The following is a 16,503-nucleotide window of genomic DNA, read 5'->3' on the forward strand; positions in this document are numbered from 1 at the left end:
GAGGCTCCAGCAGCAGCCTTGCCTAATGGCAGGCTCTGATCCTGGCCTTGCTGGCCCCGGCACTAGCCTAACACCTCAGCAGGCTCCGATCCTGGCCTTGAAGGCCCCAGCACCGGCCTAACCCCTTAGCAGGCTCCGATCTTGGCCTTGGAGGCTCTAGCACCGGCCTTGCCTCATGGCAGGCTCCAATCCCAGGTTTGCTGTGTCCATCGCTGGACTCACCCCTCGGCAGGCTCCAATCCGAGCACCCTCTTCACCCAACTAATTGTCCCATGTTCTCAAGGGTGCGTGGTGGTAGCATGCTGCCGCTGAGGTTATTATTTCAAAGGTTCCAGGTGTAATGCATCAGATCTCTGCCTTCCCTGAGTACTGGCCACTGCCATTGCCACTGCATCCACCATTTCAAATCTTTCCCAAGCTCTTTTTCCACTCTGAATGTTGTCCAGTGTTCCTAAGCATTCGCGACGGTAGACATTTGGTGTAATTTCTCCAAAATATAATGTTGGTAGGGTCCAATTTCTGTTTCTCCTGAATACAAGTCTCCACCAACATCGCAGAGACTACTTTGAACACCGCCTTTCTCCTAGGTCTCCGATAAACTCTCTCCTTACAGGTGATGTCCAAGAGTCTTAACAATGTAGAGAAGAAGCAGTCCTCCTTCACGGGGAATTTTTCCAAAAGTTTTGTCTGCATCTCCAGTATCCTGGCATCCACCATAACCTTCTTGAACCCTCTCCGATACTTTTCTTTTTTCTTTTCCTTTTTTTTATTAATAAGAGAAGACAGTATGTGTGGTTTGAGGAGGTTGTGGGATCAGGCACTCAGGAGCACTGTGACCCAGGCCCGGTTTCCCCAGGGGTCCAGCATGCTCCTCACGACTCCGCCTGGGGCCCAGAGTCCTGCCACCTGGGCCCGGGCTCTTCCAGGGGTCCAGTGTGCCCCAATTGACCCCCACTTGGGGCCCAGGGCCTTGCAACCAGGCCCTGGTTTCTTCAGGGGTCTGGCGTGCTCCTCTCAATCCTGCCCAGGGACCAGGGTCCTGCTACCCGCCCCGGTTTCTCAGGGGGTCCAGCATGCCCCTCCTGACCCCCAACAGGGACCAAGGGTCTTTCAACCGGGCCCCGGTTTCTTCAGGGGTCTGTCATGCCCCGTGCAGTCTGGCCTGGGGCCCAGAGTCCTGCGACCCAGGCCCCGGCTCTTACAGGGTCCGGCGTGCCCCGCCTGATCCGTGACCAGGACCCAGGGTCTTACTACTGGGCTCCAGTTTCTCCAGGGCTCTGGCATGCTCCTCGTGGTCTGGCCCGGGGCCCAGAGTCCTGCGACATCGACCCTGGCCCCGGCTCTTCTGGGTTCCAGCCAAGCTTCTATATTTTTTAGTGAAGCATGAATACAAATCCCCAGGGCCCAATCAATCCAAACAAGAATATGAAGGGAGAATTCACTAATGGATCATTACACATGCTGCATTACAGTGACTTTAGACACAGAGAAAGGGATAGCACTATTTTTCCTTGGAAAAATGTAGGATGTATGGAGTATAAATATTCATGGAAATGCCACTAGTGCAAAAGCCCAGATAGAAAATTTACAAATTTGATTACAGAGTATCTAGGAATTGATTGTAGTCCATCCACTTGGGTTCTCCCTCTGTGACCTAAAAATTCGCATAAGGAAACAATTAATATATAAAGGCATCACTACCAATCTCACTAATATATAAGGGGAGGTGAGGGTCAGTGTGGGATCTGGAGGGAAACATACAAGTGCTTTTGTCATGTGTTTGTAACACTTTGAACCTCACTTTAATGTAAAATTCAATGTACAAATAAAAGTATATCTTAAAAAACTTCCCCAAGAAATTAAGCTGCAGCAATCACAGGACCCAGTTTATTCAATTGTTCTTAGAAATCTTAGGGATTGTTCTTAGCAATCTTATTCCATTGTCATAGGAATCACTGCCTTGCACTCTCTGACATCCAAAATCTAAACACCTTGTTTTATATATTTCCATCTTTTTTTAAGTTGCTTGAGACAGAAAGATATGTTTGGCCTCTGTTAGTTTTTGTTGTCCAAAAGCAGATGTCACCCCTGTATCGCTGTTGAAATGCATTGAAAATGTAAAAATCCCAAAGGTTAGGAGAAAAGAGGATGCTGAAATGGATGTAGAGATTTTCAGAGAAAGCTGAATTTCAGATAAATTATTGTTAGACAAATTGGTTTAAAGCAGAACACACTGTATCTGTGTTTTCAATGAAGCCATCATTTTTCAGTCTGAAAGTGATAGTAGCCTTCCAGGAAGCAGTCAAGGGCTAACTAGAACTTCAGTCAGACAATGAAAAATAGCAGCCCATTCCCACAAATGGTTGAATCTCCCTCAAACATGACTTGGGAGAGATTAATTGAAGGGTCAGCCTGATGACAAGCCTCTTGTACTTTTTGATTCATCAAAGGTGTAGACTGATCGTGAGTTCAGGAAGGAGAGTATACTAATAATCTAAAGACATTATGTAAAATGATAAAATTTCATTTAAATAAGTTTCTATAAACTTTCACTGTTACTGACTTGATTTCTAGAGGCAAAATACTTATAATTCCAACCCTTAGAAGAACAGAGAAAAGTATCCAGAGACACAGAGCCAGTGCTTTGTTTCCCAGACAAATTACAGTTTAACACAAGAGCCAAACATCTTATTACAATCATGTACTCAACTATTGCTCTATCAGTCCCTGTGCTACACACTGGGGATATGATTACAACCAACATATTCCTCAAATATATTTGTTATTTCTTGAAAAACCAAGGGAAAGAAGGGGCCTGCCAAGCCTGCCTAATAAAATTCATTTCTAGAGCCTATGCAGAAGAAAGCAAGGCCTACTTTATTTAGGTATTTTGGAATCTTATTTAAAGAAAATAAAAATCTACTGTGAGTAAAGGTGTGACCTTATTTTCTTTTCTACCACATTCAAGCAGCCAACTTAGAAGCCTCAGTGTCCATCACTGGATAATAGCTCACACCTGTATTTATTTTGCACTGGCTAGCAGTGAAAGTACCAGTCAGTTAAGAGCTATGTTGCTAAATTTTCTGATCCAGTATCTTTTCCAAGGACATCCTCTTTGCATCCCATTTTTAATGAAACTGTATATTTGTGCCAGTTTTTAAAAATCTTATTTCCACCCTAAAAATAAAACTGTCACATTTATCTTATTTTTAGTTTTATGTTTGCATTAGAATTACAATTTTATGTCTTTGAATACATTGCATAATGAACATAATTTTACTTATATTTGGTTAAATAAGTATTGCTCTGGTATCTTGAGTAAATTTGAAACCTTTACATAATACCAGAACCATCATTCACTATAAGCTTTGGTAAGCCAGCCTTTTGCAAATTGTGTATTTCAGTGACTGTGTGTGCAGCTCTAATTATCATATTTCCTCTATGCTTAAACCTCTGTGTTCTGTAAATATGTGAAAAGGTTCAGTGTGATAAAGGCAAGACATAGACATACCTGAAAAAAGAACACTTTGTGAAGAAGCATTGCACATTGAAATTTTAAAGCGCTGGTTAAAATAATTCACAGTTTGACTATAAATGAAACTAAAGAGCTTCTATACAGCAAAGGAAACTATCAAGAATCTCAATCAAGAGCCAACAGAATGGGAGAAGATTTTTGCCACCTACTCCTCTGATAGAGGACTAATATCTAGAATATTCAAAGAACTCAAGAAACTTAGCACTAAGAAAACAACGTAATCAAAAAATGGGCAAGTGAATTAAATAGAAACTTCACAAAAGAAGAAATTCAAATAGCCAATAAATGCATAAAAAATGCTCAACATCTGTTGAGCATGGTGGCACATACTTGTAATTACAATATTGGGAGGCTGAGACAGGAGGATTGCACAGGTTCAAAACCAGCCTTAGATACTGAGTGAGGCTCTCAGAAACTTAGTGAAACCCTGTTTCCAAATAAAGTATAAAATAGATCTGAGAGTATAGCCGGGAGGTAGAAAAGCCCCTGGGTTCCATCCCCAGTAACACACACACACACACACACACACACACACACACACACACAAAGCTCAACATCATTGGCAGAGAGAGGTAAATCAAAATTACCCTGAGATCTCACCTAATTCAAACTAGAATGAAAATCATTCAAAACACAAACAACAGATTTTCTTCCAGGAAGATGGCGATGGAGAGAAGTGGCATTTATGAGTCCTGCTAACAATCAATCTCTGTTACCACAAAATCAGCTCCTTTCATAGCCAGAAAACACCATCAACAGAGAAATAAGAACTGTAAATACAAGGGACAGAGAAAAAGAGGGCTGGAAGAATAACCAGACACCAGAAAAGAAAACAGCCTGCAGTGCCATGGCTAGAGCAGCGGTGGCGCCATCTTCCCTCCCAGCACCAAGCTGCAGAGAGGAGGGGGACTCAAAACTGAGCTCAAAACCAGAAAGGAGATACGCCGGCCTCACGGCTGAGGACATGGCAGCAGTGCCATACTGCCAGCAGCAGCAGCGAGTTCACTGGACAGCTCCAGATCAGCATACTCAACAAGCCACCAGACTCCAGAGAGGAGGGGTGGACAGTGAGCAGAGGTGAGCAGCTGCGGAACAGCCAGGTGGTATTCAGCAATGTTTTCAGTGCAAGGAGCATATAAAGCTCCCAGGGGCCAAGCTCAGCACACCCTGCCAGGGACTCAGAGCGGAACTCAAAACCAGAGAAGAAATATGCCAGCCTCACAGCCAAGGGTGTGGCAGTGGCACCATATTACCAGCGGTGGCAGCAGCGAGTTCACCGAGTCCACTATAGCTCCATCAGCACACTTAACAACCATGAGTCAAATTGCAGCCCCTAGAGGAGAAATCCCAGTACTGCACTCCCAGGGACTTGTGCAGATAGTCTCCCTGGGTTGGAGATTTTGCAGTGGGGGAATGGCAGCGGCAGACATATCACACCATAGTTGCAACTCCCTGCGGGAGAATGTCCAGCTTGGCACCCCCATGGTCTAAAGCAACCTCGATTGACTCCCTGGGTCTGAGACTTTGTGATACAACCCAGTAAAGGAGTAGTGGTGACTGAGATACCACAGACTCAAGATCCAGAGCACCTTAAGTGAAGTTGTAGTGATGCAGGGAAGAACCCAGAAAAGGCACAAATTTCCGAAATCATGAGAAAGAGAAATAACAATGGAGCAATGAATGCCCAGAGCCCCACAACATTAGAACCTGATAACACAGAAATTCAGAGATCTCTAGAAGATCAAATCAGGACAATAGCTGTAGAAATAATAGAGGACTTTCTAAAAGAATTCAGAGACAGTCAAAAAGAGATAAAGGATGCAATCGTTGAAGTAAAAGGCTCAATTCAAAGTATAAAAAAACAGATTAGAGCACATGGAGAATAGAATCTCACTTCTAGAAGATGATCACTCCAAAAATGAACGAATAGTCTCTAATTTAGAAAAAAAAATTAGCAGCAGTAATTTGACATTAAAGAAATATGGGCCCATTTTATGAGAGCTAACCTAAGAGTAATTGGATACAGGAGGAAAAAGAAGGTGAAACCAAAAAGATCAATAATCTCTTCAAGGAAGTTATAGCAGAAAATTTTCCAAACATAGAGCAAGAGGTCGATACACAGGTCCAGGAAACTTAGAGAACTCCCTTCAGACAGGATCAGAGAAGAGGATCCCCACGCCACATAATTGTCAAAATGACCAATGTGGAAGCCAAGGAGAGAATCTTAAAGGCAACAAAAACAAAAGGCCAAGTGACATTCAGAGGCAAACCAATTAGAATCACTCCAGACTTCCCAAAACAAGTCACAAAAGCCAGAAGGGCATGGGGTAAAATATTCCAAACTCTGAAAGAAAACAACTTCCAGCCAAAAATTTCCTACCCAGCAAAACTATCCATCAAATTAGATGGGGAAATAAGATTCCATGACAAACAGAAACTGAAGGAATTTATGTCTTCAAAACCAGCGCTAGAGAAAATACTCAAGATTAACTGCAAAGAAGAAATAGGTAATAAATGCCAGAGCAAAAGAAACAAGAATTCCCATCCAGCAGGCAACTAAGCAAAGAAGAATAAACAGTATCTGAAACAGAAATAAGATCTTAACATGTTAGGAATTAAAAATTATCTCTGTATAATCACATTGAATGTAAATGACCTCAATTCCCCAATAAAAGACAAAAAGTGGCAAAATGGATTAAAAAGCAGAATCCATCCATTTGCTGCTTACAAGAAACACACCTTACAAGTAAAGATAGGAAAAAATTCAAGGTAAAGAGCTGTAGCAAGGTAATCCATGTCAATAGAACTCGAAGACAAGCAGGATTAGCAACTATGATATCAGACAAGTTAGACTTCAAACCCAAACTTATTAGAAGAGACAAAAACGGTCATATTTTACTGGTAAAAGGAATAATCCAGCAAGAGGAAATAACAATAATCAGCATCTAAGCCCCAAATATAGGTGCAGCTACTTTCATAAATCAAACTCTTTGAGACATGAAGTCACACATAAATTCCAATACAATAATACTGGGAGACTTCAACACACCTCTCACAACACTAGACCGATCTTCCAGACAAAGGGTCAGTAAGGATGCCTCTGAACTAAAGAACACCATTAATCAAATAAACCTGTTGGACACATATAGAATATTTCACCCAACTACAGCTGAGTTTACATTTTTCTCAGTTGCTCATGGAGCCTTCTCCAAAATAGATCACATCCTGGAACACAAAATGAGCACTAGCAAATTTATAAAAATGTTACATACTTCCCTGTGTCATTTCAGACCATAATGGAATGAAACTAGAAATCAACTATAAGAAGACCCAGAGAAACAACATAAACATGTGGAGACTGAACACCACACTTCTGAATCAAGAATGGGGCACAGAAGATGTAAGAGGTGAAATCAAGAAATATCTAGAAACAAATAAAAATAAAGATACCACATATCAAAACCTCTGGGACACTTTGAAGGCAGTATTAAGAGGAAAATTTATAGCACTGAGTGCTCACATATGAAAAACAGAAAATCTTCAAATAAATAACCTAATGATACACCTCAAAACACTTGAAAAGCAGGAACAACTGAACCCTACAGCCAGTAGAAGACAGGAAATTATTAAAATTAGAGCAAAAATTGATGAAATAGAGAATAAAAAATACAGAAAATCAACAAAACCAAAAGCTGGTTTCTTGAAAAAAAATTAACAAGACAGATAAACCACTAGCCAACCTAACTAAAGAAAAAGAGAGAATCCACCCAAATTATGAAGATAAGGGATGAAAAAGGATAAATTACTACTGAGAGTGTAGAAATCCAGAATATTATCAGAAACTACTTTGAAAACCTATACTCCAACAAAATGGAAAATCTGGAGGAAATCGACAACTTCCTAGATAAATACAACCTTCCTAAACTGAGTCAAGAATATATAGAACACTTAAACCAACCAATAACAATCAAAGAGATTTAAACAGCAATAAAGAGCTTGCCATCAAAGAAAAGCCCACGACCACATTGTTTCCCAAGTGAATTCTATAAAACCTTTATAGAAGAGCTAACCCCAATATTCCTCAAACTATTTCACAAAATAGAAAAAACCGGGACTCTCCCAAATACATTCTATGAAGCCAACATCACACTAATACCCAAACTGAATAAAGACAGTTCAAGGAAGGAAAACGGCAGGCCTATATCTCTGATGAACTTGGATGCAAAACTATTAAACAAAATACTAGCAACACGCATTCAAAACCACATCAAGAAAATCATACACCATGACCAGGTAGGGTTCATCCCAGGGATGCAAGGCTGGTTCAACATACAAAAATCAATCCATGCAATTCACCAAGGACAAAACCAAGGACAAAAATCACATGATCATTTCAATAGACTCTGAAAAAGCATTTGATAAAATTCAATATCCAATTATGATAAAAACACTGAAGATAATTGGAATAGAAGGAACATAGCTCAACCTTATTAGGGCAATCTGCAATAAGCTCAATGCAAACATTATTATTAAATGGGGAAAAACTTAAAGAATTCCCCCTAAAAACAGAAACGAGACAAGGATGTCCATTATCACCACTTCTCTTCAATATAGTACTAGAGACTCTAGACAGAGCAATAAGGCAAGAAAAGGAAGTCAGAGGAGTACAAATAGGAAAAAAAGAACTCAAACTTTCACTATTTGCAGATGACATGATACTATATTTAGAAAACCCAACAAACTCAACCAAAAGGCTTACAGAACTGATCAACAAATTCAGCAAAGTATCTGGATACAAAATCACTTTTTTAAAAATCAGAAGCTTTCCTGTACACCAACCATCAATTCGCTGAAAAAGAAATTCAGAAAACACTTCCACTCAGGATCTCCCACAAAAAAAAAATACTTAGGAATAAACTTAACCAAGGAGGTAAAAGATCTCTACAAAGAAAATTATAAAACACTGAAAAAAGAAATTGAAGAAGATCTTAGAAGGTGGAACAATCTTCCATGTTCATGGATTGGCAGAATAAATATCTTTAAAATGGCCATCATTCCAAAAGTGATCTACAAATTTAATGCAATGCCCATTAAACTACCAAGATCATTCCTCACAGACATAGAAAAATCAGTCCTTAAATTTATCTGGAATAACAAAAAGCCCAGAATAGCCAAGGTAGTTCTCAGCAACAAAAACCATGCAGGAGGAATCACAATACCTGACTTTAAACTATACTTCAAAGCCATTGTAATAAAAACAGCATGGTACTGGCAAAAAAAAAAAAACCAGATACATAGACCAATAGAGCAGAATAGAAGACCCAGTAACAAGTCCACACACTTTCAGCCAATTGATTTTTTACAAAGGGGCCAAAAACATACACTGGAAAAAACATAGCCTCTTCAACAAATGTTGTTGGCAAAACTGGTTAAGCATATGCAGAAAATTGGAAATTAATCCCACTTCTCACCCTGTACAAAAGTCAACTCAAGATGGATCAAAGACTTGGAAATCAAACCAGAGACCTTGAAGCTCCTTGAAGAGGGCATAGGTCCAACACTGCAACACATAGGCACAGATAAACACTTTCTCAACAAGACCCTAAAGGCACAACAAATTAAAAGGGAAATTAATACGTGGGATTGCATGAAACTGAAGATCAAAGGAAACTATCAAGAACCTCAATCGAGAGTCAACAGAATGGGAGAAGATTTTTGCCACCTACCCCTCTGAGAGAGGACTAATATCTAGAATATACAGAGATCTCAAGAAACTCAACACTAAGAAAATAAAGCATCCAATAACAAAATGGGCAAAAGAACTAAATAGACATTTCACAAAAGAAAAAATTCAAATGGCCAATAAGTGCATGAAAAAATGCTCAACATCACTGGCAATCAGAGAGATGCAAATCAAAACTATCCTGAGATTTCACCTAACTTCAACCAAAATGGCAATCATTCAAAACACAAACAACAACAGATGCTGGCGAGGATGTGGAGAAGTAGGAACTCTAAGACATTGTTGGTGGGATTGCAAATTATTGCAACAACTTTGGAAAACAGTATGGAGAATCCTCAGAAGAATGGTAACAAATCTACCATTTGATCCAGCAATACCACTTCTGGGTATCTACCCAAAAGATAGGAAGCCAAACTACAAAACTAATGCATGCTTATCTATGTTCATAGCTGCACAATTCACCATAGCCAAACTATGGAACCAGCCAAGATGTCCATCAACAGATGAATGGGTTACAAAATTGTGGCATATGTACACAATGGAATTTTACTCAGCCATTAAAAAACTCAAGTGCTAATTTTCAGGGAAATAGATGGAACTGGAGGACATTATGCTAAGTGAGATTAGTCAGTCACAAAAAATAAAAAAGCAGATGCTTTCCCTAATATGTGAAAGTTAGGGAGAAATGTGTCATAGGAGGAGCTCTCGATGAAAAATGAAATCCTATAGAGGAGAAAACAAGGCAACCTAAAGGAGGAGAAAGGAGGGGGAAGAGGAAAATCTCTAAAACACACAATGTACTTAAACATATCGAAGTCAACCACTAAGCCAAGCAAGGGAAGAATGGACTGGGAGGGAATGGAGTGGGAATTGGGTAGGGGTTAAATCAGTGATGTGTACGTGTATGTACACACAAGTTTTTACCCCAATATGATGTATGAATATAATACATCAATAAAATTAAAAAAAACACACAAACAGCAAATGCTGGTGAGGATGTGGAGAAGTGGAAACTCTAATGCATTGTTGTTAGGATGCAAAGTAGTGCAAACACTTTGGAAAACAGTATGGAGGATTCTGAGAAGAATGTGAATAAACTTACCATTTGATCCAGCAATACCACTTCTGGGTATCTACATAAAAGAAAGGAAACCAAACTACCAAAATAATGCATGCTTATCTGTGTTCATAACTGCACAATTCACCATTGCCAAACTATGGAATCAGCCAAGATGTCCATCAACAAATGAATGGATTACAAAACTGTGGGATATGTACACGATGGAATTTTACTCAGTCATTAAAAAAAACTCAATTACATTATTTTCAGGGAAATAGATGGAACTGGAGGACATTATGCTAAATGGGATTAGTCAGTCACAAAAATAAGAAATCATATGCTTTCTCTAATATGCAAAAGCTAGGGAAAAATGGATAACAGGAGAAACTCTAGATAAAGAAGGAGATCCTACAGAGGAACAAATAAGGCAACCTAACTGAGGGGATAGGAAGGGGGAAATAGGGAAACTCTCTAAAGCACATGATGTACCCTAACAAACATATCAAAGTCAATCACCAAGCCAAGCATGGAAAGGAGGGATGGGGAGGGAATAGAAGGGATGGGGTATGGGCTAATTGGATGAGGTGTGCATATATGTCTCCACAAATCTTTTATTCCATTAAGATGTAGGACTACACTGCAGCAATAAAAAATTTAATAAAATTTAATATTTAATTCTTCAATCACACTAGTCACCTTTTAAATGAGAAATTGGTCAGTGGTTAGTGGCTGCCATATTGGAAAACACAGAGAGATATATAACATTTTTATTGTCACAGAATGCTTAACACCACTCTAAAATTCTTGTTTTATGTTCAACTACCAGAAGTTCATCAATTGCCTATTAGAACTTCAGTTCAGTGGGTATAGGTCAGTGGTATAACACTTTCATAACATGTATGAGTCTCTGGGTTTTATACTCAACACAGTAAATAAAGAAACAAATAAATGATGCATAGAAAGTGATAATAAATGTATGACACTCAATACTAAAGGAAAGGAAAAGAAACTTTTCCAAACAAGAAAAAGTATAGAACCTCATTTAAGATGTTAACCTCACTTATCATGGGGATATTTTTTAACAATTTTTTTATTGAACATAAATAGTATACATTTAAACTATATTTGGTGCCCTCTCCCCCCCCATTTTCCCTTCCCCCCCTCCCGCCAATGGTTGTCCAGGTTAACCATGTCATATTCATAATTTTACACATATTCAGATGTAGACTCTCATTAATCAAGATAAGCCTTCCTCCTCTCCTATCTTTCCATTCAAACTTTGCTGATATTTCCCTTCCATTATCTGGAGTCCCACTGGTATCCTCTGTGTTTCCTAGTTTGGGCATATTAGAAGAAACATATGTACCTTCTCCTTCTGTGCTTGGCTGATCTCACTTAACATAATGTTCTCCAGGGCTTTCCATCTTCTTGCAAATGATATAATTTTGTTCTTCTTTATGGCTGAATAGAATTTCATTGTGTGTATTTCCCAAAGTTTTGCTATCCATTCATCTGTTGATGGAGATCTGGGTTGGTTCCATATTTTGGCTATTACAAATTGTGCTGCTATTACAAATTGTGCTGCTATGAACATATGTATGCATATGTTGCTGTATTTCTCTGAATTCAACCCCTTTGGAAAGATACCCAGGAGTGGTAGAGCTGGATCAAATGGTGGATCTATTCCCAACTTTCTTAGGAAACTCCACACAGATCTCCATAGTGGCTGAACTAGTTTGCATTCCCACCAACAGTGTAAAAGAGTTCCTCTTTCCCCACATCCTCGCCAGCATTTGTTGTTTGATTTCTTTATGCTTGCCACTCTGATTGGTGTTGGAATCTGTGTAGTTTTGATTTGCATCTCCCTGATGGCTAGTGATGAAGAACAACTTTTCATGTATCTATTGGCCCTTTGTGTGTCTTCTTTTATGAAGTATCTATTTAGTTCATTTACCCATTTCTTGATTGGGTTGCTTGTTTTGCTAGTGTAGAGTCTTTTGAGCTCTTTGTATATTCTGGATATTGTTCCCCTATCAGAATGGTGGCTGGTAAAGATCTTTTCCCATTCTGTAGGCTTCCTCTTTAGATTACTGATAGTTTCCTTTGATGAGAAGAAACTTTTTAGTTTGATGCTATCCCACTTGTTTATTCTTGCTTGAATTTCCTGAGCTTTGGAGGTTTTGTTGAGAAAGTTACTGCCTGTGCCAATATGTTGTAGTGTTGAACCTATGCTCTCCTCTACTAACTTCATAGCCTCAGGTTTAATTTCTTTTTTTTAACAATTTTTTATTGAACATATGTAGTATACATTTATACTATATTTGGTGCCCTCTCCCCCCCGCCCCCCCCCACCAATGGTTGTCCAGGTTAACCATGTCTTATTCATAATTTTACACATGTTCAGGTGTAGACCCTCATTAATCCAGATCGGCCTTTCTCCTCTCCTATCTTTCCATTAAAACTTAGCTAGTATTTCCCCTCTAATATCTGGGGTCCTACTGGAATCCTTTGTGTTTTCTAGTTTGGGCATATTAGAGGAAACATGTGTGTCTTCTCCTTCTGTGCTTGGCTGATCTCACTTAACATGATGCTCTCCAGGGCTTTCCATCTTCTTGCAAATGATATAATTTTGTTCTTTATGGCTGAATAGAATTCCATTGTGCGTATTTCCCACAGTTTTGCTATCCATTCATCTGTTGATGGAGATCTGGGTTGGTTCCATATTTTGGCTATTACAAATTGTGCTGCTATGAACATATGTATGCATATGTTGCTGTATTTCTCTGAATTCAACCCCTTTGGAAAGATACCTAGGAGTGGTATAGCTGGATCATATGGTGGATCTATTCCCAACTTTCTCAGGAATCTCCACACAGATCTCCATAGTGGCTGAACTAGTTTGCACTCCCACCAACAGTGTAAAAGAGTTCCTCTTTCCCCACATCCTCGCCAGCATTTGTTGTTGTTTGATTTCTTTATGCTTGCTACTCTGACTGGGGTTAGATGGAATCTCAGTGTAGTTTTGATTTGCATCTCCCTGATGGCCAGTGATGAAGAACATCTTTTCATGTATCTATTGGCCCTTTGTATCTCTTCTTTTGTGAAGTGTCTATTTAGTTCATTTGCCCATTTCTTGATTGGGTTGTTTGTTTTACTAGTGTAGAGCCTTTTGAGCTCTTTGTATACTCTGGATATTAGCCCCCTATCAGAATGGTGGCTGGTAAAGATCCTTTCCCATTCTGTAGGCTTCCTCTTTAGGTTATTGATAGTTTCCTTTGATGAGAAGAAACTTTTTAGTTTGATGTTGTCCCACTTGTTTATTCTTGCTTTAATTTCCTGAGCTTTGGAGGTTTTGTTGAGAAAGTTACTGCCTGTGCCAATATGTTGTAGTGTTGAACCTATGTTCTCCTCTACTAGCTTCACAGTCTCAGGTCTAATTTCTAAGTCTTTGATCCATCTTGAGTTGATTCCTGTGTTTGGTGAGATATAGGGGTTTAGATTCATCTTTTTACAAATGATTAGCCAGTTCTCCCAGCACCACTTGTTGAAAAGGCTGTCTTTTCTCCAGCTTATGTGTTTGGCCCCTTTGTCAAAGATTAATTGACTAAAGATGTGTGGGTTTGTTTCTGTATCTTCTATTCTAATCCACTGGTCAGTATATTTGTTATTGTGCCAGTACCATGCTGTTTTTACTACTATTGCTCTATAGTATAGTTTGAAGTCTGGGATTGTAATGCCTCCTGCATGTTTCTTATTGTTGAGAATTGCTTTGGATATTCTAGGTCTTTTCTTTCTCCATATAATGTCCATGATTGATTTTTCTAGGTCTCTGAAGAATGTTGCTGGTAATTTAATGGGAATTGCATTGAATCTATAGATCAGTTTTGGCAGAATGGCCATTTTGATGATATTTATTCTGCCTATCCATGAGCACGAGAGATCTTTCCATGTTCCAAGGTCTTCTTCAATGTTTTCTTTAATGATTTATAGTTTTTGTTGTAGAGGTCTTTTATGTCTTGAGTTAGGTTTATTCCTAGGTATTTTATTGGTTTTGAAGTTATTGTGAATGGCATTTTTTTTTTGTTTCTTTCATTGTGGATTCATTGTTGGCATAAAGAAAAGCCACTGATTTCCTTAGGATGATTTTGTATCCTGCGACTTTGCTTAATTTGTCAATCAGCTCCAGAAGTCTTTTGGTTGAGTTCTTTGGGTCTTCCAGATAAAGGATCATGTCATCTGTGAATAGGGATAATTTTAATTTCTCTCTTCCTGTGTGAATTCCTTTTATTTCCTTCTCTTGTCTTATTGCTAGAGCAAGAGTCTCAAGGACTATATTGAAAAGGAGTGGTGATAGTGGGCATCCTTTTTTTGTTCCTGCCTTTAGAGGAAATTCTTGCAGTTTTTCCCCATTCAATATAATGTTGGCTTTGTGTTTACAGTATATTGCCTTAATGATGTTGAAGTACTTTCCTTCTATCCCAATTTTTTGCAGTGTTTTTAACATAAATGGGTGTTGGATTTTGTTGAATGTTTTTTCAGCATCTATTGCTATGATGATGTGGTTTTTGTTCTTGGTTCTATTTATGTGGTGAATAACATGTATTGATTTGCATATGTGGAACCAGCCTTGTTTTTCTGGGATGAAACTGACTTGGTCATAATGTTTTATTCTCTTGATATAATTTTGAATGTGTATAGCTAGTATTTTGTTTAGAATTTTTGCATCTATGTTCATTAAGGATATTGGTGTAGTTTTCCTTTCTTGAGGTATCTTTATTTGGTTTGGGGATTAATGTGATACTGGCCTCATAGAAGAAATTTGGGAGAGTTCCATCTCTTTCAATTTCCCGGATCAAGTTATGAAGTATTGGTATTAGTTTTTCACTGAAGGTTTTGTAAAATTAAGCTGGAAACCCATCTGGGCCGGGGCTTTTCTTTGGTGGAAGAATTTTTATTGCCATTTCTATTTATTTGGTTGTTACTGGTTGGTTTAGGCTTGCTATGTCATCTTGGCTGAGTGTAGGTAGGTTAACTGTGCTTAGAAATCTATCCATTTCTTCCATGTTTTCAAGTCTATTGGAGTATAAATTTTTAAAGTAGCTTCTGATAATCTTTTGAATTTCTTCACTATCTGTGTTAATATCTCCTTTTTCATTTCTAATTTTGATAATTTGAGTTGATTCTCTTTTTCTTTTGGTTAGGTTGGCCAGGGGTTTATCAATTCTATTAATCTTTTCAAAGAACCAACTTTTTGTTTTATTGATTCTTTGAATTGTTTTTTTGTTCTCTATTTCATTTATTTCTGCTCTAATTTTAATGATTTCTTGCCTTCTGCTGGTTTTGGGAATAGACTGTTGCAGAATTTCTAGGTCCTTGAGTTGTGTCATTAGGTTCTTTACTTGGTGGTTCTCTGTCCTTCTTATGTGGGCACCCAATGCAATAAACTTTCCTCTTAACACTGCCTTCATGATGTCCCATAGATTTTGGTAGGTTGTATCTCTGTTTTCGTTTGTTTCCAAAAATTTCTTTATTTCTTCCTTAATTTCTGCTCTTACCCATTCATCATTCAATAGTGTATCATTCATTCTCCATGAATTTGAATACTTTCTTTCGAGTTTCCTGTTGTTGATTTCTACCTTTATTCCATTGTGGTCTGAAAAGATGCATGGAATTATATTACATTTTTTGAATTTGCTGTTATTTTCTTTGTGTCCCAGGATATTGTCTATTTTGGAGAAGGTTCCATGGGCTGCTGAGAAGAATGTATATTCTGTAGTTCTTGGTTGAAATAATCTGAAAATGTCTATTAGGTCCATTTGGTTTATGGTTTCCTTTAGTTCTAAAACGTCTTTACTCATCTTTTGCCTTGAAGATTGATCCAGTGGTGTGAGAGGCATATTAAAGTCTCCCAGAATTATTGTATTTGGGTCTACTTGGGATCTTATATCCAGAAGGGTTTGTTTTACAAATGTGGTTGCACCCACATTTGGGGCATAAATATTTACAATCATTATATCTTCTTGGTGTATTGTTCCTTTTAATAAAAGGAAGTGCCCTGATTTGTCTCTTTTGACGTGTTTTAGTTTAAAGTCTGTTTTGTTGGATATCAGGGTTGCTATCCCTGCTCTTTTTTAATCACTGTTGGCATGGCATATCTTTTTCCAT

Source organism: Muscardinus avellanarius (genome assembly GCF_963383645.1).
Source record: "Muscardinus avellanarius genome assembly, chromosome: 14".
Lineage (NCBI taxonomy): Eukaryota > Metazoa > Chordata > Mammalia > Rodentia > Gliridae > Muscardinus > Muscardinus avellanarius.